The sequence below is a fragment of the Arachis hypogaea genome, chromosome 14 (assembly GCF_003086295.3).
Source record: "Arachis hypogaea cultivar Tifrunner chromosome 14, arahy.Tifrunner.gnm2.J5K5, whole genome shotgun sequence".
Classification (NCBI taxonomy): Eukaryota; Viridiplantae; Streptophyta; class Magnoliopsida; order Fabales; family Fabaceae; genus Arachis; species Arachis hypogaea.
The window spans coordinates 43,524,323-43,549,923 of NC_092049.1; the positions used below are offsets into that span (position 1 = coordinate 43,524,323).

At 39.2% G+C, this 25,601-nt stretch overlaps 3 non-coding genes across 3 annotated transcripts; 2 read left to right on the plus strand and 1 right to left on the minus strand.

Annotated features, from left to right (window-relative positions):
- Positions 1-2,395: 2,395 nt before the first annotated feature.
- LOC112745828 (small nucleolar RNA R71) lies at positions 2,396-2,503 on the plus strand. The gene has a single exon (XR_003173736.1). It is a non-coding gene; the product is annotated as a small nucleolar RNA R71 (small nucleolar RNA).
- A 5,580-nt stretch (positions 2,504-8,083) lies between these two features.
- Positions 8,084-8,187, minus strand: LOC112746326 (small nucleolar RNA R71). Its single transcript, XR_003174217.1, has one exon. It is a non-coding gene; the product is annotated as a small nucleolar RNA R71 (small nucleolar RNA).
- Positions 8,188-23,235: 15,048 nt separating this feature from the next.
- Positions 23,236-23,343, plus strand: LOC112746340 (small nucleolar RNA R71). The gene has a single exon (XR_003174230.1). It is a non-coding gene; the product is annotated as a small nucleolar RNA R71 (small nucleolar RNA).
- Positions 23,344-25,601: the final 2,258 nt, after the last annotated feature.

The following is a 25,601-nucleotide window of genomic DNA, read 5'->3' on the forward strand; positions in this document are numbered from 1 at the left end:
CCATCTCCCATGACTCAGAGGTGGAAGCTTTTGCCTTCCCTTTCCTCTTTCTAGAGGTTTTTCTGGCCTTAAGTGCCATAAATGGTTATGGAAAAATAAAAAACAACACTTTTACCACACCAAACTTAGAAGGTTTGCTCGTCCTCGTGCAAAAGAAGAAAGAGGGAAGTAGAAGAAGAAGAAAATGGAGGAGATGGAGTGAGGGAAGTGGTTCGGCCAGGGGGTTGGGTGTGGGAGAGAAATGGTTTGAATTGTGAAGGGTATTTGGGGAAGAGATATGGAGGTGATTGGTGAAGGGTATTTGGGGAAGAGTGTTATGAAAGGTGTGAAGAAGAGAAAGAGAGTGAGTTGAGGTTGGTGGGGATCCTGTGGGGTCCACAGATCCTGAGGGGTCAAGGACTTAGCATCCCTGCTCCATTTAGGCGTGCAAAAATGCCCTTAGAGAGCACTTCTGGCGTTAAACGCCAAGTTGTTGCTTGTTTCTAGCGTTAAACGCCAGCTTTTCTCCCTTTATTGGCGTTTAACGCCAAGTTGGTGCTTGTTTCTGGCGTTAAACGCCAGACTGTAGCTTGTTTCTGGCGTTTAACGCTAGCTTAATGCTTCTTTCTGGCATTAAATGCCAGTCTGATGCTTCTTACTGGCGTTTAAACCCAGTAAGCTCTTCCTCCAGGGTGAGCTGTTTTTAATGCTATTTTTCATTCTATTTTTGATTTTACAGTTATTTTTGTGACTTCACATGATCATCAACCTAAAGAAAACATAAAATAACAATGAAAAATAAATAGATATAATTAAATAATATTGGGTTGCCTCCAATAAGCGCTTCTTTAATGTCAATAGCTTGACAGTGAGCTCTCATGGAGCCTCACAGATAATCAGAGCAAGGTTGGGGCCTCTCAACACCAAACTTAGAGTTTGGTTGTGGCCTCCCAACACCAAACTTAGAGTTTGAATGTGGGGGTTTTGTTTGACTCTATTTTTAGAGAAGCTTTTCATGCTTCCTCTCCATGGTTATAGAAGGAGAACCTTGAGTCTTGAATACAAGGTAGTCCTCATTCAACTGAAGGACCAACTCTCCTCTATCAATATCAATCATAGCTTTTGCTGTGGCTAGGAAGGGTCTGCCAAGGATGATGGATTCATCCTCATCCTTCCCAGTGTCTAGGATTATGAAATCAGCAGGGATGTAAAGGCCTTAAACCTTCACTAGCACGTCCTCTACTAGTCCATAAGCCTGTTTCATTGATTTGTCTGCTATCTCTTATGAGATTCTTACAGCTTGTACCTCAAGGATTCGCAGTTTCTCCACTACAGAGAGTGGCATGAGGTTTATCCTTGACCCCAGGTCACACAGAGCCTTTTTAAGGGTCATGGTGCCTATGGTACAAGGTATGAAGAATTTTTCGGGATCCGGTTTCTTCTAAGGTAATGTCTGCCTCATTAATGCACTCAGTTCAGAGGAAGAATATTCATCAGAGCTCATGAATGGCAGAAGGAAGTTCAATGAAATCTCTATGGTCTCTGTATGAGCCTCAGATTCCTTTGGTTCCTCAAAGGGAAACTCCTTTCTGTCCAAAGGACGTCCCATGAGGCTTTTCTCACTAGGACTCACGTCCTCCTCACTCTCTCCAGGTTCGGCCATGTTGGTCATGGTTATGGCCTTGCACTCTCTCTTAGGATTTTCTTCTGTATTGCTTGGGAGAGTACTAGGAGGAGTTTCAATAATCTTCTTACTCAGCTGACCCACCTGTGCCTCCAAATTTCTAATGGAGGACCTTGTTTTATTCATGAAACTTAGTGTTGTCTTGGATAGATCAGAGATTATGGTTGCCAGGCCAGAATGGCTCTGTTCAGAATTCTCTGTCTGTTGCTGAGAAGATGATGGAAAAGGCTTGCTATTGCTAAACCTATTTCCTCCACCATTATTATTGAAGCCTTGTTGGGGCTTCTGTTGGTCCTTCCATGAGAGATTTGGATGATTTCTCCATGAAGGATTATAGGTGTTTCCATAGGGTTCTCCCATGTAATTCACCTCTGCCCTTGCAGGGTTCTCAGGATCATAAGCTTCTTCTTCAGAAGATGCTTCTTTAGTACTATTGGATGCAGCTTGCAATCCATTTAGACTCTGAGAAATCATATTGACTTGCTGAGTCAGTATTTTATTCTGAGCCAATATGGCATTCAGAGTATCAATTTCAAGAACTCCCTTCTTCTGAGGCGTTCCATTGTTCACAGGACTCCTCTCAGAGGTGTGCATGAACTGGACCATTTTAATAAGTTCCTGAGCTTCTGCAGGGGTTTTCAGATGAAGAGATCCTCCTGCTGAATGGTCCAATGACATTTTTGACAACTCAGACAGACCATCATAGAATATACATATGATGCTCCATTCTGGAAGCATGTCAGTAGGACACCTTTTGATCAATTGCTTATATCTTTCCCAAGCTTCATAGAGGGACTCACCTTCCTTCTGTCTGAAGGTTTGGATTTTCACTCTAAGCTTGCTCATCTTTTGAGGTGGAAAGAATTTGGCCAGGAAAGCACTGACCAGCTTTTCTCAAGAGTTCAGGCTTTCCTTAGGTTGCGAATCCAACCATGTTCTAGCTCTGTCTCTTACAGCAAAAGGGAAAAGCATAAGCCTGTAGACCTCGGGATCAACTCCACTGGTCTTGACAGTGTCACAGATTTACAAGAATTCAGCTAAGAACTGATGAGGATCTTCCAATGGAAGTCCATGAAACTTGCAATTCTGTTGCATTAGAGAAACTAATTGAGGCTTAAGCTCAAAGTTGATTCCTCCAATGGCTGGAATTGAGATGCTTCTTCCATAGAAGTTAGAAGAGGGTGAAATAAAGTCACCAAGCATCTTCCTTGCATCTCCACCATTGTTATTGGGTTCGGCCATGTCTCCTTCTTTTTCAAAAATTTCTGTCAGGTCCTCTCCAGAGGGTTGTGCTGTAGCTTCTCTTAGCTTCCTCTTTAGAGTCCTTTCAGGTTCCGGATTAGCTTCAACAAGAATATTCTTATCCTTGCTCCTGCTTATATGAAAAAAGAAGAGAACAGAAAAGAATAGGAATCCTCTATGTCACAGTATAGAGATTCCTTTATGTGACTAGGAGAATAGAAGAGTAGAATGAAGAAAAGAGAAGATGAAGAATTCGAACACAGAGAGAGGGAGAGGGTTCGAATTTTTAAGAAGAAGAGAAGTGTTAGTAAATAAATAAATAAATAGAAAGAGATGAGAGAGAGAATTGAAATTTAAATTAAAATAAAAGAAAAATATTTTTGTTTTATTTTAATTATTGGTTAGTATTCGAAATTTAAAAAGAGAAATAAAATAAAATTAGAATTTAAATAATTAGTTAATTAAAAAGAAATTTTGAAAAAGAAGTTAGTGATTTTCGAAAATTACAGAGAGAGAAGTAGTTAAGTGGTTTTGAAAAAGATATAATTGAAATAGTAAACTTTTAAAATCAAACAAAAAGTCAAGTAGTTAATTGAAAAAGATTTGAAAATCAATTTGAAAAGATAAGAAGTTAGAAAAGATTTTGAAATTGATTTTGAAAAGACATGATTGAAATTTGATTTGAAAAAGATTTAAAAAGGAAATTAAAAAGATTTGACTTTTGAAAATTAAAGTTGATTACTTGACTAACAAGAAATTAAAAGATATGCTTTTAGAATTTAAAGTTTGATCCTTTCTTAATAGGCAAGTAACAACTTAAAATTTTTTAATCAAAATATTAATTGCTAGCATTGAATTCGAAAATATGAGATAGAAATAAGAAAAAGATTTTAAAAATTAATTTTGAAATTTTTGAAATTATTAAGGAAAAATTGAAAAAGATTTGATTTTTAAAAAAATTTTTTGAAAGATAGAAATTTTTAAATTGAAAATTTGACTTGACTCATAAGAAACAACTAAATTTTAAAAATTTTTTACTAAGTCAAACCAAAAAGGGAAGAAATTTTTTTTATTTTTGAATTTTTAATGAAGAAAGAGAAAAATAACAAAAAGACTCAAAACATGAAAATTATGAATCAAAACACACAATGCATGCAAGAACACTTTGAATGTCAAGATGAACACCAAGAACTTATTTTTTGAAAATTTTTAAGAAAAGAAAAACATGCAAGAAACCAAACTTAAAAATTTTTAATGTTGAGACACTAACAAATTGAAAATGCATATGAAAAACAAGAAAAGACACAAAATAAGAGAATGCAAAGATCAAATAAGGAAAATCATCAAGAACAACTTGAAGATCATGAAGAACAGATGCATGAATTTTCGAAAAAAATTTAAGAAAAATTAAAACATGCAATTGACACCAAACTTAAAATTTGACACAAAACTCAAACAAGAAACACAATATTTTTGGTTTTTATGATTTTATTAAATTTTTTTTCTTTGGTTTTTTCGAAAATTATTTTGGAAAATCGAAAAAGAGAAAAATTTTTTGAAAGATTTTTGAAAACTTTTTGAAAATAAAATAAAGGTTGAAACAAGAAAAAAATTACCTAATATGAGCAACAAGATGAACCGTCAGTTGTCCAAACTCGAACAATCCCCAGTAACGGCGCCAAAAACTTGGTGCACGAAATTGTGATCTCAATGGCGCCAAAAACTTGGTACGCACAATCATAATCTCAATTCTTCTTCACAGCTTCGCACAACTAACCAGCAAGTGCACTGAGTCGTCCAAGTAATAAACCTTACGTGAGTAAGGGTCGATCCCACGGAGATTATCAGCTTGAAGCAAGCTATGGTCATCTTGTAAATCTCAGTCAGGCAGTTTCAAATGGTTATGAGGTTTTTGATGCCAGGACATTTTGGCCAGTATCACTGACCTTTTCTTTACTGTTTTTAGGATAGTTTCATGCATTTTCTTAGGAAATAAGCTAGTTTTGGGTAGATATTCACTTACACCTTGATTCAAGCATACATTGTGCATTTTACATGATTTCATGAGGATTTTGCATGAGTTTAGTGACAAATTGTATTCTGCATTACCCATGACTTGGACTAGAACTTTGATGCACTCTATTGCCTGATTTCAGGACCAAAGGAAGCAAGGAATGGGAGGTAACTTGTAAAGTTAATGAGAAAAGTGACTGCCAATGACGCTCTCGAAGCCATCATTACCCACGTTAAGAGTCATGTTAACTAAGTTAACGTGAACTCTAATGTGAAGAAGGGAATTTGAGCCAACGTTAGTGACACTTAACATTATCACTAACGTTGGCCAATGCTCACAAGTGGCCACGTTAGAGTCCATGTTAACTTAGTTAACGTGGCCTCTAACGTTAAAAGGGGAAAAGGAAGCAAACGTTAGTGACATTCAACATTGTCACTAACGTTGGCCTAAGTGCATAATGCCACGTTAACTCCCACGTTAACTTGGTAAACGTGGAAGCTAACGTGAAGAGGCAAGAGTGGTCGACAACGTTAGTGACACCCAATATTGTCACTAACGTTGGAAGCAACCACACAACCCCAAGGAGCCACGTTAACTTCCACGTTAACTTAGTTAACGTGGAGGCTAACGTGAGAGAAGAAGGTAATGGCCAACGTTAGTGACACTCAACATTGTCACTAACGTTGGAAGGAGCCACACAAGCCACTATGAGCCACGTTAACTCCCACGTTAACTTAGTTAACGTGGAAGCTAACGTGGATGAGGAATGATGAGCCAACGTTAGTGACACTCAACATTGACACTAACGTTGGGGATGGCTAAGCATGGCCACGTTATAAGCCACGTTAACCTAGTTAACGTGGATTCTAACGTGAGACATGGGGGCACATTGGAACGTTAGTGACAATATTGAATGTCACTAACGTTCTCGAAGGATGGCAAGCCCACGTTAAAGAGCCACGTTAACTAAGTTAACGTGGGCTCTAACGTAGGAGCAATGGGGGCTTTTCAACGTTATTGGGAAAGTTAAGTCCCAATAACGTGTGCGAAGGACCTAGAGGCAACGTTGGTGGCAACGTTTGTGCCACTAACGTTGAGGATAACGTGGCTTTTACTTAGGAACGTTAGTGAGAAAGCTGATTGTCACTAACGTTCTCAAACTCATATTTTCACTAAACGTTAACAACCCTAACGTCCTGAGCTAAAATTTCTGCCCACTTCACACTTTCTCTCTGCAAGTAAAGCCAAGCCCAAATGAAGAAGAGAACTGCTTCAAACTCAAGATCCAAAGGCCCAAGACTTGAAGAGCCAACTAGAAGATGAGAAGAGTAGTGTATATAGGAGTAGCTTTGAATTATTTTAGAGAGTTACTGGGAGTTGGAAAATAGCATAGAACTACTTCCTGTATTTTACTTTCTTGGCTCTTCTAGTTTTCATCATGTATTCTCCATCTTTGTTTTTATTTTCCAGAGCTATGAACAACTAAACCCCTTTCATTGGGTTAGGGAGCTCTGTTGTAATTTGATGGATCAATACTAGTTTTCATTATTCTTCTTCTATCTTTTCTCTTGATTTTACTTGAAAGCTTTCGATCTTCATCCAATTGGGTAGTTATCTTGGAAAAGAAACTATTCATACTTGGATCTCTTCTGAACCTTGGAAGAGGAATGAAGAGATCAAGCTAGAAATGCTTTCTCATGCTGGACCAAATTGGGTTTGGATGGATATGTGACTATAATCCTCTCAATGCTTGATTTGGGAAATGCATGTGGTATAATCAGTGACCATACTTCATCTCTTCTCATGAGCAATTGACCAAGGAATTGGCTATTGATCAAGATTTGAGAGATTGAATTACAAGAAATTGTAATTCAATCACTTAAGATTGCCAAGGAGATCAATGAGTGCATTGATTGAGGAAGAGATGTAAATGAGATTGATCCGGAGAATGCAACATCTCCTAAGCCCAATGAACTCCCCATTTCTGATCTTACCCATTCTCTTTAATTTCTGTCATTTACATTTATGAGCAATTCTCCCATTCCCATTTAAGATTCTGCAATTTACTTTCTGCCATTTACTTTCCCGCATTTAACTTTCTGCAATTCTCAACTCAATTTCTGATTCGCTCAACTAGAACATTCCTCTAATTAAAGTTGCTTGATCAATCAATCTTTGTGGGATTCGCCCTCACTCTATTGTGAGTTTTTACTTGACGACAAATTCGGTACACTTGCCGAAGGAAATTTGTTTTGAGACAAGTTTTCCGTGCATCAAGTTTATGGCGCCGTTACCGGGGATTGATTGTGCATTAACAATGATTAGATTGGAGGATAACTAGATTGAGCATTTTATTTTTGTTTGATTTAAATTTCTGTTTGAGTTATTTACTTCCTGTTTTAGTTAATTTCTTCCCTTCCTTCTATTTTTGTTTTTTTTTTTGTTATTTACATTTCATCTCACTAACCCACTAACTGTTTGATATATTGCATCACTCACACTAACAGTAATTCTGACAGATATACTTTCTGTACCTATTCTCTTTGCTTTTACTTGTTGGTTGTATGACAGGGAGAAGAAGCGGGGCTTCAACTTCCTTTGATTCTGAACTTGAGAGAACCTTTCTTAGACTAAGGAGGGAGGCAAGAGATAAACGTGTAGTTGGTGCTGAAGAAGAGGAGGAATACTTTGAGGAATACTTTGAACCAAACATGGAAGAAAACATGGAAAACCATCATGAAGAAGAGGCTCACAACCATGGCGGAAGAGGTCGAGCAAATCATACTGGGGAGGATAGAAGAGTTTTAGGCTCTTATATTAATCCAAACCCAAGAAACTTTGGAAGTAGCATTCAAAAACCAACCATCCATGCCAACAATTTTAAACTGAAGCCACAGCTAATCACCCTTGTGTAGAACAACTGTTCGTTCGGAGGAAGTGTCCAAGAGGACCTAAATTAACATTTAACCACCTTCCTGAGAATATGTGACACAGTGAAGTCTAATGGTGTTCATCCTGACACCTATAGACTGCTTTTATTTCCATTCTCACTTAGGGATAAGGCAGCCAAGTGGCTGGAATCTTTCCCAAGGGAAAGCTTGACAACTTGGGAAGACGTGGTGAACAAATTCTTAGCAAGATTTTACCCTCCTCAAAGAATCAATAGGCTGAGAGCTGAGGTCCAAACCTTTAGGCAACAAGATGGTGAGACTCTATATGAAGCATGAGAGAGGTTTAAAGACCTGACAAGGAGGTGTCCACCTGACATGTTCAATGAATGGGTGCAACTGCACATTTTCTATGAAGGGCTCTCTTATGAGTCAAAGAAGGCCGTAGACCATTCATCCGGAGGATCTTTGAACAAGAAGAAAACCATTGAGGAGGCTATAGATGTCATTGAAACAGTAGCAGAGAACGACTACTTCTATGCTTCCGAAAGAGGGAACACAAGAGGAATAATGGAGCTAAACAATGTAGATGCTCTATTGGCCCAAAACAAGCTCATTACCCAACAGCTAGCTGACCTCACCAAGAAGATAGAGAGGAACCAAGTAGCAGCAATCTCCACTTCATCAACAACCCAAGAAGGAGTGAATGAAGAAGCAGAGGGTAGTCAGGAGCAAGCCAACTACATTGGGAATTCACCTAGGCAGAACCATGATCCTTACTCCAAGAATTACAACCCTGGATGGAGGAATCACCCAAACTTTGGGTGGGGAAATCAACAAGACCAAAGCCTTGATCAAAGACACCCAAATCCAAACAATTTCACATCTAGACCATATCCATATCCCAATAACAACACCTCTCCACATTCATATCAAGGCCAGAACAACCCTCCTCAACCTGACCTGTCATCATTTGATGAAAGAATCTCAAGGATTGAAAATCTACTTGAAGGCATATGCAAGGATATCCAGGACAGTAAAGCATTCAGAGAGGAAGTACAGTCAAATATGCAAAATCAGGATGCTGCCATCAAGAAGCTTGAGACACAAATTGGCTATTTATTCAAGCAAATTTCTAGCCACAACCTTCGCAGTAAAACTAACTCAACCAAAAGGGAGGAGTGTCAGGATATCACCCTTCGGAGTGGGAAGGAACTGAAGGAAACCCCCCAGAAACCACAAGAAGAGCTGGACAAAGCTCAAGTTCCGACTTTGAGTTCACAAAAAGGGGAAGGAGTGCTGAAACCAGACATCCCAAGAGTCCCATACCCTCAGCAACTAAAGAAGAAGGGAGATGACAATCAGTTTTCGAGATTTTTGGAAATCTTCAAGAAGCTGTAAATCAACATACCCTTTGCTGAAGCAATAGAACAAATGCCACTCTACGCCAAGTTCTTGAAGGAGCTCATGACTAAGAAAAGAAGTTGGAAGAACAACGAGACTGTGATACTAACAGAAGAGTGTAGTGCTATCATTCAGCACAAACTGCCCCAGAAATTAAAGGATCCTGGGAGTTTTCAGATCCCTTGCATTATAGGAGAAATCACAGTGGAGAAAGCCATTTATGACTTAGGAGCCAGCATCAACTTGATGTCAGTAGCTATGATGAGGAAGATGAAGATAGAGGAGGCTAAACAAACAAAAATGGCCCTACAGTTGGCAGACAGGTCATTCAAGTTCCCGCATGGCGTCGTAGAAGATTTGCTGGTGAAAGTGGGAGATTTTATCTTCCCAGCAGACTTTGTAGTGCTGGACATGCAGGAGGAAGCCAAGGCTTCCATCATCCTGGGAAGACCATTCTTGGCCACTGCTGGAGCTGTCATTGATGCCCAAAAAGGTGATCTTACCTTAAGACTACACAATGAAAAGATGACATTCAATGTGTTCAAGGCCATGAGTTACCCACCAGAACAATTGGGGGAATGCCTGAGGTTAGATGTACTTGAGGAGGAAGTGCAAGAGAATTTTGAAGAAGAAGAACCTGAAGAACCTGAGAGATTGGTAGATGAGGAATCTGAATCAAGTGAAGAGGTTGCAACAGCAGAGATTCATATACAAGGTGCACCAAAGGAAGAAAACGAAAAGTCAAAAGCACCCAAACTTGAACTTAAAGCACTACCACCCACTCTCAAATATGCATACTTAGGAGAACATGAAAGTTACCCAGTGATCATAAGTTCATGCCTCAGCCAAGATCAAGAGGAAGAATTGCTCAAAGTACTGCGACAACACAAAGACGCCATTGGTTGGACTCTTGCTGACCTAAAGGGGATAAGTTCAGCCATATGCATGCACAAGATACTGCTGGAAGATGATGCCAAACCATCCATTCAATCCCAAAGGAGGTTGAACCCTATCATGAAGGAAGTAGTACAGAAAGAAGTTATGAAGTTATGGCAGGGAGGGGTGATCTACCCAATCTCAGACAGCCCGTGGGTTAGCCCGGTGCATGTTGTCCCAAAAAAGGGAGGAATCACCGTGGTTCCCAATGAGAAGAACGAATTAATTCCTACAAGGACAGTCACAGGATGGCGGATGTGCATAGACTACAGGAAGCTCAATGAGGCTATACGAAAATATCATTTTCCCCTTCCATTCATGGATCAGATGTTGGAAAGACTTGCAGGGCATGCATATTATTGTTTTCTCGACGGTTATTCAGGATATAACCAAATAGTGGTTGATCCCAGAGATCAAGAGAAAACCTCATTCACTTGCCCATATGGAGTGTTTGCCTACAGGCGCATGCCATTTGGGTTATGTAATACACCTGCAACTTTCCAACGCTGCATGCTTTCTATCTTTTCAGATATGATAGAAAAATTCATTGAAGTTTTTATGGATGATTTCTCGGTATTCAGAGATTCCTTCCCTAGTTGTCTACAACACCTCGCCTTAGTATTGAAAAGATGCCAAGAGACCAATTTGGTCTTGAACTGGGAGAAATGCCACTTTATGGTGATAGGAGGAATAGTCCTGGGTCACAAGGTTTCTAACCAACGCATTGAGGTTGACAAAGCTAAAGTAGAACTCATTGAAAAACTACCTCCACCCAGTGATGTCAGGGCAATTAGGAGTTTTTTGGGGCATGCTGGTTTTTACAGAAGATTTATTAAAGATTTTTCAAAGATAGCCAAGCCCTTAAGCAATCTCCTTATATCTGATACACCATTCATCTTTGATGAAACATGCATGTTAGCCTTTGAAAATTTGAAAATGAGGTTGTCCTCTGCTCCTATCATTTCCCCACCTGATTGGAATTTACCGTTTGAATTGATGTGTGATGCATCTGATTTTGCAGTTGGGGCAGTGTTAGGACAGAGGAAAGACAACTTAGTCCATGTGATATACTATGCTAGCAAAGTTCTTAATGATACTCAAAGAAATTATACCACTACTGAAAAGGAGTTACTAGCAATAGTTTTTGCATTTGACAAGTTTAGATCATACCTCATTGGTGCTAAAGTGATTGTGTTTACAGATCACACAGCACTTAAATATTTGTTTGCCAAGCAAGAATCAAAACCAAGACTAATAAGATGGATCTTATTGTTGCAGGAATTCAATATTGAAATTAGAGACAAGAAGGGAGTGGAAAACAAGGTAGCAGATCACCTATCCAGGATCCCTCATGATAAAGGTGGAGCACATGATACAAGTGTGAACGAGCTCTTCCCGGATGAGCAGTTGATGACAATTCACAAAGCACCATGGTTCGCAGACATTGCCAACTTCAAGGCATCTGGAGCATTACCTCCAGAGATAAATAAACATAAAAAAAAGAAGCTCATGAATGATGCAAAATACTTTGTCTGGGATGAGCCATATCTCTTCAAGAAGTGTTCAGATGGGATCCTTAGAAGATGTGTTTCAGAAGAAGAAGGACGAGAGGTCCTGTGGAACTGCCATGGCTCATGTTATAGAGGACACTTTGGAGGAGACAGAACTGCAGCAAAAGTGTTACAAAGCGGATTCTTTTGGCCCACCCTTTTCAAAGATGCAAAAGAACTAGTAAGGAGCTGCAATGAATGCCAAAGATCTGGAAACTTACCCAAAAGAAATGAGATGCCACAGAATTTCATCTTGGAACTGGAACTGTTTTATGTGTGGGGAATTGGTTTCATGGGACCATTCCCAACCTCATATGTAAACAATTACATTTTGGTGGCAGTAGATTACGTCTCCAAGTGGGTAGAGGCTATTGCAACCCCAACAAATGATAACAAGGTTGTCATGAACTTCCTCAGGAAGAATATCTTTAGCCGGTTTGGAGTCCCACGAGCACTCATCAGTGATGGAGGGAGCCATTTTTGTAACAAACCACTAGAAGCTCTTCTCCTACGATATGGGGTAAAACATAAGGTAGCTACACCATATCATCCCCAAACAAGTGGACAAACTGAGATATCCAACAGAGAGCTAAAGAGAATTCTGGAAAAGACTGTGGGTGCATCAAGAAAGGATTGGTCGAAGAAGCTGGATGATGCTCTTTGGGCATACAGAACATCATTCAAAACACCACTTGGGATGTCCCCTTATCAACTGGTTTATAGGAAAGCTTGTCACTTACCACTGGAGCTGGAACACAGGGCTCTCTGGGCTATCAAGATACTAAACTTTGACAGCATTGCTGCTGGTGCAAAGAGGATCTTGCAGCTGCAAGAAATGGAGGAATTCAGGTCACAAGCCTATGAAAACACCAAGATGTATAAAGAGAAGGCAAAGAGAAGACATGACCTGCATGTTGCACCTAGGAGTTTCGAAAAGGGGCAACGAGTACTCCTCTACAATTCCAAATTGAGACTATTCCCAGGAAAACTCAAATCAAGGTGGTCCGGACCCTTTCTTGTCACAAAAGTTTCGCCTTATGGACATATCGAAATCATGGATGAAGGCTCTGAAAGGACTTTTACAGTGAATGGACAAAGACTCAAGCATTATCTGGGCAACATGGGGGAAAACCCCAGAGTAAATTACCACCTCAAGTAAAGGAGGAACCGTCTAGCTAGCGACGATAAAAGAGCGCTCTATTGGGAGGCAACCCAACCTCAGGTAGTTTCCTTTTCATCTATATTTCAATAAGGATCATAAGTTGTTTCCCCTTGTATTGCGAGGAGCTAAGTTTGGTGTTCCACACCAAAACAAGTCAAGAGTGAAAGTGTGATTCTAAGTTTGGTGTTCCACCAAAGACATTAGAATTACACCCCACTCCCAAAACACATTGCTAGCTCCAACCAATCAAGGGAAACCACTTAGATGTAGTTAGACTTTAGTAATAATTGTCATATTAACAACAAGATATGAGGTTCTCTGCATATATGCAATATTTTGTACTGGGCAAGGAACTAAGTTTGGTGTTCGCACACCAAAGTAAGTTCAACAGCCACAAGCACACATACAAGCTAATTATGTCTCAAGTGCTTTGAGAACAAGCAACTTCCAATAACTTTACAGGAATCTTATGAGGAAATAGTGCATCTTCACCCAAGGAAGTGAAGTAGCAAGGACTAGGATGATGACAAAGAAAGAGAGCAACTAGAAATCATCACCCAAAGGTTGTATTGTCACTTAATTCCATTATACTAAGAATTGTTGAAAATGGGAAGTCCGAATGCACTTTTGATTAATAGATACTCATAGTTAGAACCTTTTTCAATTCTGTCTTTTAAGTTTTTGGTGTTGAAGAAGGTCTCTGTGTGCTAGTCTTTATGTTACTACACCATCTCCTTACTTAATTGTATGTTTGTCCCTTTAAATCAAATGAAAAGAGAATGAGTTGTTTTTAAAAACCAGAGAGGAGTTCATACTATGGAGTAAGTTCATGAGTTTGTGGTATGATCATAAGTTAGCTAAGTTGGTTCAACCACAAGGTGGGAGGACAACTATCTGTCATGAATACCATGCTTGAGACACACCCCATGAGACTAGCTAAATAAGAAGATCCTAATAAGAAAAAGGGAAAGAACAATCAAAGTTGAGGAATAAGAGAAAAAGACTAAGCAATAAGGCTAGGCACCAATGGTTTTAAATCTTGAGGCATGTGTCTGTGGTGTTCCTGTGTGAGGGATCTACTTGGATCAATAAGCTCTTAGGGGTGCCTTATCACTTGGTAACTTGGGTTAACTAACTTGGGATTATCAGCTGAAAGTCCACTATCAAGAGTAACCTTCACCACAAAACATTTAGTAACCCAAAGAGGTGCTGGACACCAAGGCCTCAAGAAAAGAAAAAAAATAAACTATATGCCTGTGGTGTGCATGTATTGGGGAGAGACTTGAGCAAGTAAGTCCTTAGGGGTGCTTCAACACCTAGCACCTTGAACCAACTGGTTCGGGAGTGTTGGCTGAAAGCTTATTTTAAAGAGTTGCCCCTTTACAGAACACTTAGCCTAAGAACAGAAATAAGCCCTGAAATAACAACAAAAGGATCAATAAATAAAAGTTTCATGGGATGCAATCATAGTGAGTATTCTAGGATATGATAATGGGTCTGAAAGCCAGGAATGAACCTAAGTTGCTATGCATGAAACCACCATAAAACCAGGGACATGACTTCCACAAGAATGACTCATTTCTCTTGGTATCTCATTCATCATTCTCTTGTTCCAGTACTTGCTTAGGGACAAGCAAGCTTTAAGTTTGGTGTTGTGATGCCAGGGCATTTTGGCCAGTTTCACTGACCTTTTCTTTACTGTTTTTAGGATAGTTTCATGCATTTTCTTAGGAAATAAGCTAGTTTTGGGTAGATATTCACTTACACCTTGATTCAAGCATACATTGTTCATTTTACATGATTTCATGAGGATTTTGCATGAGTTTAGTGACAAATTGTATTCTGCATTACCCATGACTTGGACTAGAACTTTGATGCACTCTATTGCCTGATTTCAGGACCAAAGGAAGCAAGGAATGGGAGGTAACTTGCAAAGTTAATGAGAAAAGTGACTGCCAATGACGCTCTCGAAGCCATCATTACCCACGTTAAGAGTCACGTTAACTAAGTTAATGTGAACTCTAATGTGAAGAAGGGAATTTGAGCCAACGTTAGTGACACTTAACATTATCACTAACGTTGGCCAATGCTCACAAGTGGCCACGTTAGAGTCCACGTTAACTTAGTTAACGTGGCCTCTAACGTTAAAAGGGGGAAAGGAAGCAAACGTTAGTGACATTCAACATTGTCACTAACGTTGGCCTAAGTGCACAATACCACGTTAACTCCCACGTTAACTTGGTTAACGTGGAAGCTAACGTGAAGAGGCAAGAGTGGTCGAGATTGTCACTAACGTTGGAAGCAACCACACAACCCCAAGGAGCCACGTTAACTTAGTTAATGTGGAGGCTAACGTGAGAGAAGAAGGTGATGGCCAACGTTAGTGACACTCAACATTGTCACTAACGTTGGAAGGAGCCACACAAGCCACTATGAGCCACGTTAACTCCCACGTTAACTTAGTTAACGTGGAAGCTAACGTGGATGAGGAATAATGAGCCAACATTAGTGACACTCAACATTGTCACTAACGTTGGGGATGGCTAAGTGGTGCACGAAATTGTGATGTCCAGGCTCGAACAAATCCTGGTAATGGCTCCAAAGCTTGGTGCTCTGATCTTAATTCATAATTGTCACAACTTCGATACAACTAACCAGCAAGTGCACTGGGTCGTCCAAGTAATACCTTACGTGAGTAAGGGTCGAATCCCACGGAGATTGTTGGTATGAAGCAAGCTATGGTCACCTTGTAAATCTCAGTCAGGCAGATTTAAACATGATACTTTATTAGATTAAAATAAACAATAAAAGGGATAGAGATACTTATGTAGATTCATTGGCAGGGATTTCAGATAAGCGAATGGAGATGCTTTTCGTTCCTCTGAACCTCTGCTTTCCTGCTATCTTCATCCAATCAGTCTTACTCCTTTCCATGGCTGGCTGTATGCAAGGGCATCACCGTTGTCAGTGGCTACATCCCCTCCTCTCAGTGAATCATATGCTCACGCACCCTGTCACGGCACGGCTATTCATCTGTCGGTTCTCGATCATGCTGGAATAGGATTCACCCTCCTTTTGCGTCTGTCACTAACGCCCAGCACTCGCGAGTTTGAAGCTCGTCACAGTCATTCAATCATTGAATCCTACTCGGAATACCACAGACAAGGTTTAGACTTTCCGGATTCTCTTGAATGCCGCCATCATTCTAGCTTACGCCACGAAGATTCCGGTTAAGAGATCTAAGAGATACTCATTCAATTCTAATGTAGAACGGAAGTGGTTGTCAGGCACGCGTTCATAGGGAATGATGATGATTGTCACGTTCATAACATTCAGGTTGAAGTGCGAATGAATATCTTAGAAGCGAAATAAGATGAATTGAATAGAAAACAGTAGTACTTTGCATTAATCTTTGAGGAACAGCAGAGCTCCACACCTTAATCTATGGAGTGTAGAAACTCTACCGTATGAAAATATATAAGTGAGGGTCCAGGCATGGCCGAGATGGCCAGCCCCCAAAACGTGATCACAGGATCAAAATACAATCCAGGATGTGATGCCAAGGCATCATAGGCTAGTTTCACTAGCATTTTTCTGTTAGTTTTAGTTGTTTTATGCATTTTCTTGAGCTTAAAGTAACCAAAAATGGTTAAATGAAGAACAAAGTAATGAACCATCCAAACAATATGATTTTGATGCAAATTCCATGAGTTTTAGTTATATTACTTAAATGCTATGAATGGAAGATTTCTCATGAAATTTTGCAAGACTTTGATGCAATTGTTTGGATGATTTCAGGGAAGAAGAGGCTAAGCAAGGAAGCAACAAAATCAATAAAGGAAGCTTGAATATCACATGTGGAGTTTAAGTTCCAGTTTAAGCCTAAACTGGAGCTTAAACGCCAAAATCATGAAGGATAAGAAATGCTGGGATTGAAGTTTAACCTCCAGTTTGACCTCAAACTGGAGGTTAAACGCCAGAATGAAAAGCCTCACTAAAGAAGCATTCCACGTTTAACCTCCAGTTTGACCTCAAACTGGAGGTTAAACGCCAGAATGAGTATGCCACCCAGGGAGGAGTTCCACGTTTAACCTCCAGTTTGACCTCAAACTGGAGGTTAAACGCCAGAACCAGGAAGAGTACCAGGGAGCCATTCCACGTTTAAGCTCCAGTTTGACTCAAACTGGAGCTTAAACGTGTTCGACAGCTTTTCTACTCCAGGGTTGCTCTCTCCATTTCCACGTTTAACCTCCAGTTTGACCTCAAACTGGAGGTTAAACGTGTTCGACCTCCAGTATGCCTCCACCCTTTTCCACGTTTAACCTCCAGTTTAACCTCAAACTGGAGGTTAAACGTGTTCGACCTCCAGGGCTGCCCTTCCTATCTCCACGTTTAAGCTTCAGTTTAACCTTAAACTGAAGCTTAAACGTGTTCGACTACATGACTCTCCAGGGCTACCTTCTTCCATTTCCACGTTTAAGCTTCCGTTTAACCTTAAACTGAAGCTTAAACGTGCTTCTACAAAAGGCCTCACTGGAAGTGTCTGGCGTTTAAGCTGCAGTTTAAGCTTAAACTACAACTTAAACGCCACTCTTGGAAAAGGTTTCTGGGCCAAAAATATTGTGATTTAAGTTAGTCTTTGAGCACAAATATTAACTTAAACTTACTTTGGTATGAAACCCAATTGAATATCATGGTTTATGGGATTGGGCCTGAAGGATTGATGAGTTTGAAATCTCAATTTATTGAGTCATGTGTCATTATTTGATTATCACTAAGTTGGCTCAATAAATGTTACAGGATTTGGATCAACAACCTCATCAAGATTATGGATCATAAACCCAAGGCAAAAGGAAAGCAAGGAGAGGCCTCAAAGCCCAAGAAGCACAACTGAAGCTCAATATAGAAAGTGTATAAATAGGATAGAAGTTAAGTTAGAGGGACTTTTACTTCACTTTTAGCTAGTTTTCCTTTTCTTTGTAATTGAATTCAGAGCTATGATTCACTAAACCCCTTTCATTGGGTTAGGGAGCTCTATTGTAATTCAATGAATCAATAATAGTTTATCTTCTTCTTCAATCTTTTCTCTTGAATTTTGTTAGAAAGCTTCTCGATCTAATTCCATTGAGTAGTTGTCTTGGGAAAGAAACTACTCATACTTGGAATCCTTCGGAGCCTTGGGAAAGGAATGGAGGATTCATGCTAGAGAAGCTTTCTCACAGTGGATTGGATTGGGGTTTGGATGGATATTGTGACATGTAATCCTACCAAATTGTGGTTCATGAAATTGTGTGGTATAATCAGTGATCAAGCATCATCTCTTCTTATGAACATTTAAACCAAGGGATTGGGAATTTGTTTGTTTTTAGAGAGCATTGGTGAGCCAAGGAATTGGGATCCAATCATATAAGATTGCCAAGCAAAATTCAATGAACGCATTGGTTGAGGAAGAGATAAACATGTTTTGATTCGGAGATCTCAATATCTCCTATAACCCAATGAATTCCCCATTTCTGATTTCCACTTTCTCTTTACATTCTGCAACTCAATTCATGCAACACCCCCATTCCCTTTTAATTTCAGCAATTTAGTTTCTGCTCTTTAATTCATTGCAATTTAAGATTCCGCCATTTTAATTTCTTGTCATTTACTTTTCCCGCCAACTTTACATTCTGCAAATTCGCATCTCAATCTTGATTCCGCTCAACTAGAACACACTTCTAATCCGAATTGCTCACTCAACCAATCCTTGTGGGATTCGACCTCACTCTATTGTGAGTTTTTACTTGACGATAACCGGTGCACTTGCCGGAAGGAATTTTGCCGATCGTGCAATTTCCTAAATCGTAGCATAACTAGTTTATGTGCATCAGATGCCTAATACAATAGTAAGAGGTCCTATTTATAATAAACTAGTCACTAGGGTTTACATGAGTAAGTATTTGATGTATAAATCCACTTCCGGGGCCCACTTGGTGTGTATTTGGGCTGAGCTTAAGTGTTGCACGTGCAGAGGCCATTTGTGGAGTTGAACGCCAGTTTCTGTGCCAGTTTGGGCGTTCAACTCTGGTTTTGGATCCTTTTCTGGCGCTGGACGCCAGATTTGGGCAGAAGGCTGGCGTTGAACGCCAGTTTACGTCGTCAATTCTTGGCCAAAGTATGGACTATTATATATTGCTGGAAAGCCCTGGATGTCTACTTTCCAACGGAATTGGAAGCGCGCCATTTCAAGTTCTGTAGCTCTAGAAAATCCACTTTGAGTGCAGGGAGGTCAGAATCCAACAGCATCAGCAGTCCTTTTTCAACCTCTGAATCTGATTTCTGCTCAAGTCCCTCAATTTCAGCCAGAAAATACCTGAAATCACAGAAAAACACACAAAATCGTAGTAAAGTCCAGAAATGTAAATTTGACACAAAATCTATTAAAAACATCCCTAAAAGTAACTAGATCCTACTAAAAATATACTAAAAACAATGCCAAAAAGCGTATAAATTATCCGCTCATCACAACACCAAACTTAAATTGTTGCTTGTCCCCAAGCAACTGAAAATCAAAATAGGATAAAAAGAATAGAATATACTATAAATTCCAAACTATCAATGAAACATAGCTCCAATCAAATGAGCGGGACTTATAGCTTTTTGCCTCTTGAATAGTTTTGGCATCTCACTTTATCCCTTGAGGTTCAGAATGATTGGCATCTATAGGAACTCAGAGTTCAGATAGTGTTATTGATTCTCCTAGTTTAGTATGATGATTCTTGAACACAGCTATTTTATGAGTCTTGGCCGTGGCCCTAAGCACTTTGTTTTCCAGTATTACCACCGGATACATAAATGCCACAGACACATAATTAGGTGAACCTTTTCAGATTGTGACTCAGCTTTGCTAAAGTCCCCAATTAGAGGTGTCCAGGGTTCTTAAGCGCACTCTTTTTTTGCTTTGGACCTTGACTTTAACCGCTCAGTCTCAAGTTTTCACTTGACACCTACACGCCACAAGCACATGGTTAGGGACAGCTTGGTTTAGCCGCTTAGACCAGGATTTTATTCCTTTAGGCCCTCCTATCCACTGATGCTCAAAGCCTTGGGATCCTTTTTATTTGCCCTTGCCTTTTGGTTTTAAGGGTTATTGGCTTTTTCTGCTTGCTTTTTCTTTTTCTTTCTATATTTTTTTTTCGCCTCTTTTTTTTTTTTTCGCCTATATTTTTTTTCTATTTTTTTTTTCTGCAAGCTTTGTTCTTTGCTGCTTTTTTCTTGCTTCAAGAATCATTTTTATGATTTTTCAGATTATCAAATAACATGTCTCCTAGTCATCATTCTTTCAAGAGTCAACATATTTAACATTCTTAAACAACAACTTCAAAAGACATATGCACTGTTCAAGCATTCATTCAGAAAACAAGAAGCATTGTCGCCACATCAATATAATTAAACTAAGTTCAAGGATAAATTCGAAACTCATGTACTTCTTGTTCTTTTGAATTAAAACATTTTTCATTTAAGAGAGGTGATGGATTCATAGGACATTTATAACTTTAAGACAAAGTTACTAACTACTAATGATCATGTAATGAAGACACAAACACAGATAAGCACATAACATAGAAAACGAAAAACAGAGAGAGTAAGAACAAGGAATGAGTCCACCTTAGTGATGTCCTTGAGCTCTTCTATGTCTCTTCCTTGTCTTTGCTGCTCCTCCTTCATTGCTTTTAGATCTTCTCTGATTTCATGAAGGATGATGGAGTGCTCTTGATGTTCCACCCTTAGTTGCTTCCAATAATTGTGTGGAAGAAAATGTATCCCCTGAGGTATCTCAGGGATCTCTTGATTTGCAGTCAAATGTTCTAACACTGAGCTATAGATCCTTGATGGAAGCTTTTGTCTTTCCCTTTCCTCTTTCTAGAGGTTTCTCTGGCCTTAGGTGCCATCAATGGTTATGGAAAAAAACAAAAAAGCTATGCTTTTACCACACCAAACTTAGAATGTTGCTCGCCCTCGAGCAAAAGAAGAAAGAATGAAGAAGATATGAAGGAGATGGATGGGAGTGTGTATTCGGCCATATGGGTGGGATTGGGTGGGAGAGAGATGTTGAATTTTGAAGGTAGTGGGTGTATGGATGTGAGTGGTAAATGGATAACAGAAGGGATGATCATGAATGGAAAGAGAGATGAGAGTGAGTGAAGGTAGGTGGGGATCCTGTGGGGTCCACAGATCCTGAGGTGATCCTGTGAGGTCCACAGATCTTGAGGTGTCAAGGCATTTACATCCCTGCACCAATTTAGGCATGCAAAATGCCCTTGCACACAACTCTGGGCGTTCAGCGCCAGGTTGGTGCCCATTTTGGGCGTTCAACGCCCATTTGCTGCCATTTCTGGCGTTGAACGCCAGAACCATGCTTGTTCTGGGCGTTCAGCGCCAGGATTCCCCCATTCTGGGCGTTCAGCGCCAGAACTATGCTCTGTTCTGGCATTTGAACGCCAGACAGATGCTCCTCCAAGGTGTGATTTTTCTTCTGCTGTTTTTGATTCCGTTTTTTATTTTTTTGTTTATTTTGTGACTCCACATGATCATGAACCTAAGAAAACATGAAAAATAATAAAAATAAGAATTAGATAAACATTGGGTTGCCTCCCAACAAGCGCTTCTTTAATGTCAATAGCCTGACAGTGGGCTCTCATGGAGCCTCACAGATGTGCAGAGCTTTGTTGAGACTCTCCAACACCAAACTTAGAGTTTGGATATGGGAGTTCAACACCAAACTTAGAGTTTGGTTGTGGCCTCCCAACACCAAACTTAGAGTTTGACTGTGGGGGCTCTGGTTGACTCTGCTTGGAGAGAAGCTTTTTCTGCTTCCTCTCCATGGTTGCAGAGGGAGATCCTTGAGTTTTAAACACAAGGGGGTTCTCATTCCATTGAAGGAATATTTCACCTCTGTCAACATCAATCACAGCTCTTGCTGTGGCCAGGAAAGGTCTTCCTAGGATGATGGATTCATCCTCTTCCTTTCCAGTGTCCAGGACTATGAAATCAGTAGGTATGTAAAGGCCCTCAACCTTTACTAATACATCTTCTACTTGTCCATAAGCCTGTTTTCTTGAGCTGTCTGCCATCTCTAGTGAGATTTTAGCAGCTTGCACCCCATAGATTCCCAGTTTCTCTATTACAGCGAGGGGCATGAGGTTTATTCCTGAACCAAGGTCACACAGAGCCTCAAAGATCATGGTGCCTATGGTACAGGGTATTATGAACTTTCCAGGATCCTGTCTCTTCTGAGGCAATGTCAGTTGATCCAGATCACTTAGTTCATTGATGAACAAGGGAGGTTCAACTTCCCAAGTATCAATGCCAAATAGTTTGGCATTCAGCTTCATGATTGCACCAAGAAACTTGGCAGTTTGCTCTTCAGTAACATCCTCATTCTCTTCAGAAGAGGAATACTCAGCAGAGCTCATGAAGGGCATAAGAAGGTTCAATGGAATCTCTATGGTCTCTAGATGAGCCTCAGAGTCCTTTGGTTCCTCAGAGGGAAGCTCCTTATTGATCACTGGACGTCCCAGGAGGTCTTCCTCCTTGGGATTCACGTCCTCTCCTCTCCATACAGGTTCGGCCGTGGCGCTTATGTCAATGGCCTTGCACTCTCCTTTTGGGTTCTCTTCTTTATTGCTTGGGAGAGTACTAGGAGGGATTTCAGTGATCCTTTTACTCAGCTGGCCCACTTGTGCTTCCAGATTTCTAATGGAAAACCTTGTTTCATTCATGAAACTTACAGTGGCCTTAGATAGATCAGAGACTAGATTTGCTAAATTAGAAGCATTTTGTTCAGAGTTCTCTGTCTGTTGCTGAGTTGATGATGGAAAAGGCTTGCTATTGCTAAACCTGTTTCTTCCACCATTATTAAAGCCTTGTTGGGGCTTTTGATCCTTCCATGAGAAATTTGGATGATTTCTCCATGTTGAGTTATAGGTGTTTCCATAAGGTTCACCTAAGTAATTTACCTCTGCTATTGCAGGGTTCTCAGGATCATAGGCTTCTTCTTCAGAAGATGCCTCTTGAGTACTGTTGGATGCAGCTTGCATTCCATGCAGACTCTGAGAGATCATATTGACTTGCTGAGTCAATATTTTATTCTGAGCCAAGATGGCATTCAGAGTATCGACCTCAAGAACTCCCTTCTTCATAGGCGTCCCATTACTCACAGGATTCCTTTCAGAAGTGTACATGAACTGGTTATTAGCAACCATGTCAATGAGTTCTTGAGCTTCTGCAGGCGTTTTCTTTAGGTGAATGGATCCACCTGCAGAAGTGTCCAGTGACATCTTTGATAGCTCAGATAAACCATCATAGAATATATCCAGGATGGTCCATTCTGAAAGCATGTCAGAAGGACACTTTTTGGTCAACTATTTGTATCTTTCCCAAGCTTCATAGAGAGATTCACCTTCTTTTTGTCTGAAGGTTTGAACATCAGCTCTAAGCTTGCTCAGCTTTTGAGGAGGAAAGTACTTGGCTAAGAAAGCCGTGACCAGCTTATCCCAAGAGTTCAGGCTGTCTTTGGGTTGAGAATCCAACCATAATCTAGCTCTGTCTCTTACAGCAAAAGGGAAAAGCATGAGCCTGTAGACTTCAGGATCTACTCCATTAGTCTTAACAGTATCACATATCTGCAAGAATTCAGTTAAGAACTGAAAAGGATCTTCAGATGGAAGTCCATGAAACTTGCAGTTCTGCTGCATCAGAGAAACTAATTGAGGTTTCAGCTCAAAGTTGTTTGCTCCAATGGCAGGAATGGAGATGCTTCTTCCATGTAAATTGGAATTAGGTGCAGTAAAGTCACCAAGCATCTTCCTTACATTATTATTATTTTCGGCTGCCATCTCCTCTGCCTGTTCGAAAATTTCTGAAAGGTTATCTCTGGATTGTTGTATTTTAGCTTCTCTTAATTTTCTATTCAGAGTCCTTTCAGGTTCTGGACCTGCTTCCACAAGAATGTTCTTATCCTTGCTCCTGCTCATATGACAAAGAAGAAGGCACAGAAAAATAATAATAATAATAGAGATCCTTTATACCACAGTATAGGGATCCCTTTGTGAGTGGAAGAAAAGAGGGGGAGACAAAGAATGTGATGTAAAGGAAGAAACACAACTGTACCGATGGAAGAGATGTGAGATGAGATGTTAGGATATGAATGAATAAATAGAATGAGATGGGGGAGGGATAATTTTCGAAAATTATTTTGAAAAAGAGTTAGTGATTTTTGAAAATTGGTTTTTGAAAATTGTTAGTATTTTTTTTTCGAAATTTTTTTTTTAAATTAAAATAATTAATAAATTAAAAAGAAATTTTGAAAAAGGGGAGAGATATTTTCGAAAATGAGAGAGAGAGAGTTAGTTAGGTGGTTTTGAAAAAGTTAAGAAACAAACAAAAAGTTAGTTAGTTAGTTGAAACAAATTTTGAAAAGATAGGAAGTTAGGAAGTTAGAAAAGATATTTTGAAAAGATATTTTTGAAAAAGATAAGATGAGAAGATATTTTTGAAAAGATATGATAGAAATTAGTTTTGAAAAAGATTTGATTTTTAAAATCTCAATTAATGACTTGATTCATAAGAAATCACAAGATATGATTCTAGAACTTAAAGTTTGAATCTTTCTTAACAAGCAAGTAACAAACTTCAAATTTTTGAATCAAAACATTAATTGATTATATTATTTTCGAAAATTTGGTGAAAAAATAAGAAAAAGATTTTTGAAAAATATTTTTGGAATTTTCGAAAATAACTAAGAATTTTGAAAAAGATTTGATTTTTTGAAAAAGATTTTGAAAAAGATAAGATTTTCAAATTGAAAATTTTGATTTGACTCATTGGCAACAACTTGATTTTAAAAATTTTTGAAAAAGTCAATCCAATTTTCGAATTTGATGAGAGAAAAAGGGAAAGATATTTTTTTTTATTTTTGAAATTTTTATGAAAAACATGAAAAATATGCTATGCATGAAATTTTTAGATCAAAACAATGAATGCATGCATGAATGATATGAATGTCAAGATGAACACCAAGAACACTATGAATGTCAAGATGAACATCAAGAACATAATTTTGAAAAATTTTTAATGCAAAGAAAACATGCAAGACACCAAACTTAGAATTCTTTAATGCTTACGCACTAAGAATTCAAGAATGCATATGATAAACATGAAAAGACACAAAACAAAAAATCATCAAGATCAAACAAGAAGACTTACCGAGAACAACTTGAAGATCATGAAGAACACTATGAATGCATGATATTTTCGAAAAATGCTAGATGCATATGCAAGTGACACCAAACTTATGATATGACTCAAGACTTAAACAAGAAATAGAAAATATTTTTGATTTTTATGATTTTCTAATTTTTTTGGATTTTTATTTTATATTTTTCGAAAATTATATGAAAAAGGAAAATAAGGATTCCAAAAATTTTTAATATGAATTCCAGGAATCTTATGCTCTAAAGCTCCAATCAAAGGGTCAGGCATGGCTTAATAGCCAGCCAAGCTTTAGTATGTAACTCAGACATGACACGCCTGACATTCCTTACATTCAACAGCCAATTGGCTAAGAAAGATAAAGAAGCTCTTCTCTTGGGTATAAGGATTGAGACATGGCTTTACAGCCAGCCAGGCTTCAACATGCTTCATGAAACGCTAGAATTCATTCTTAAAAATTCTGAAACCATAGAATAATTTCTTTTTG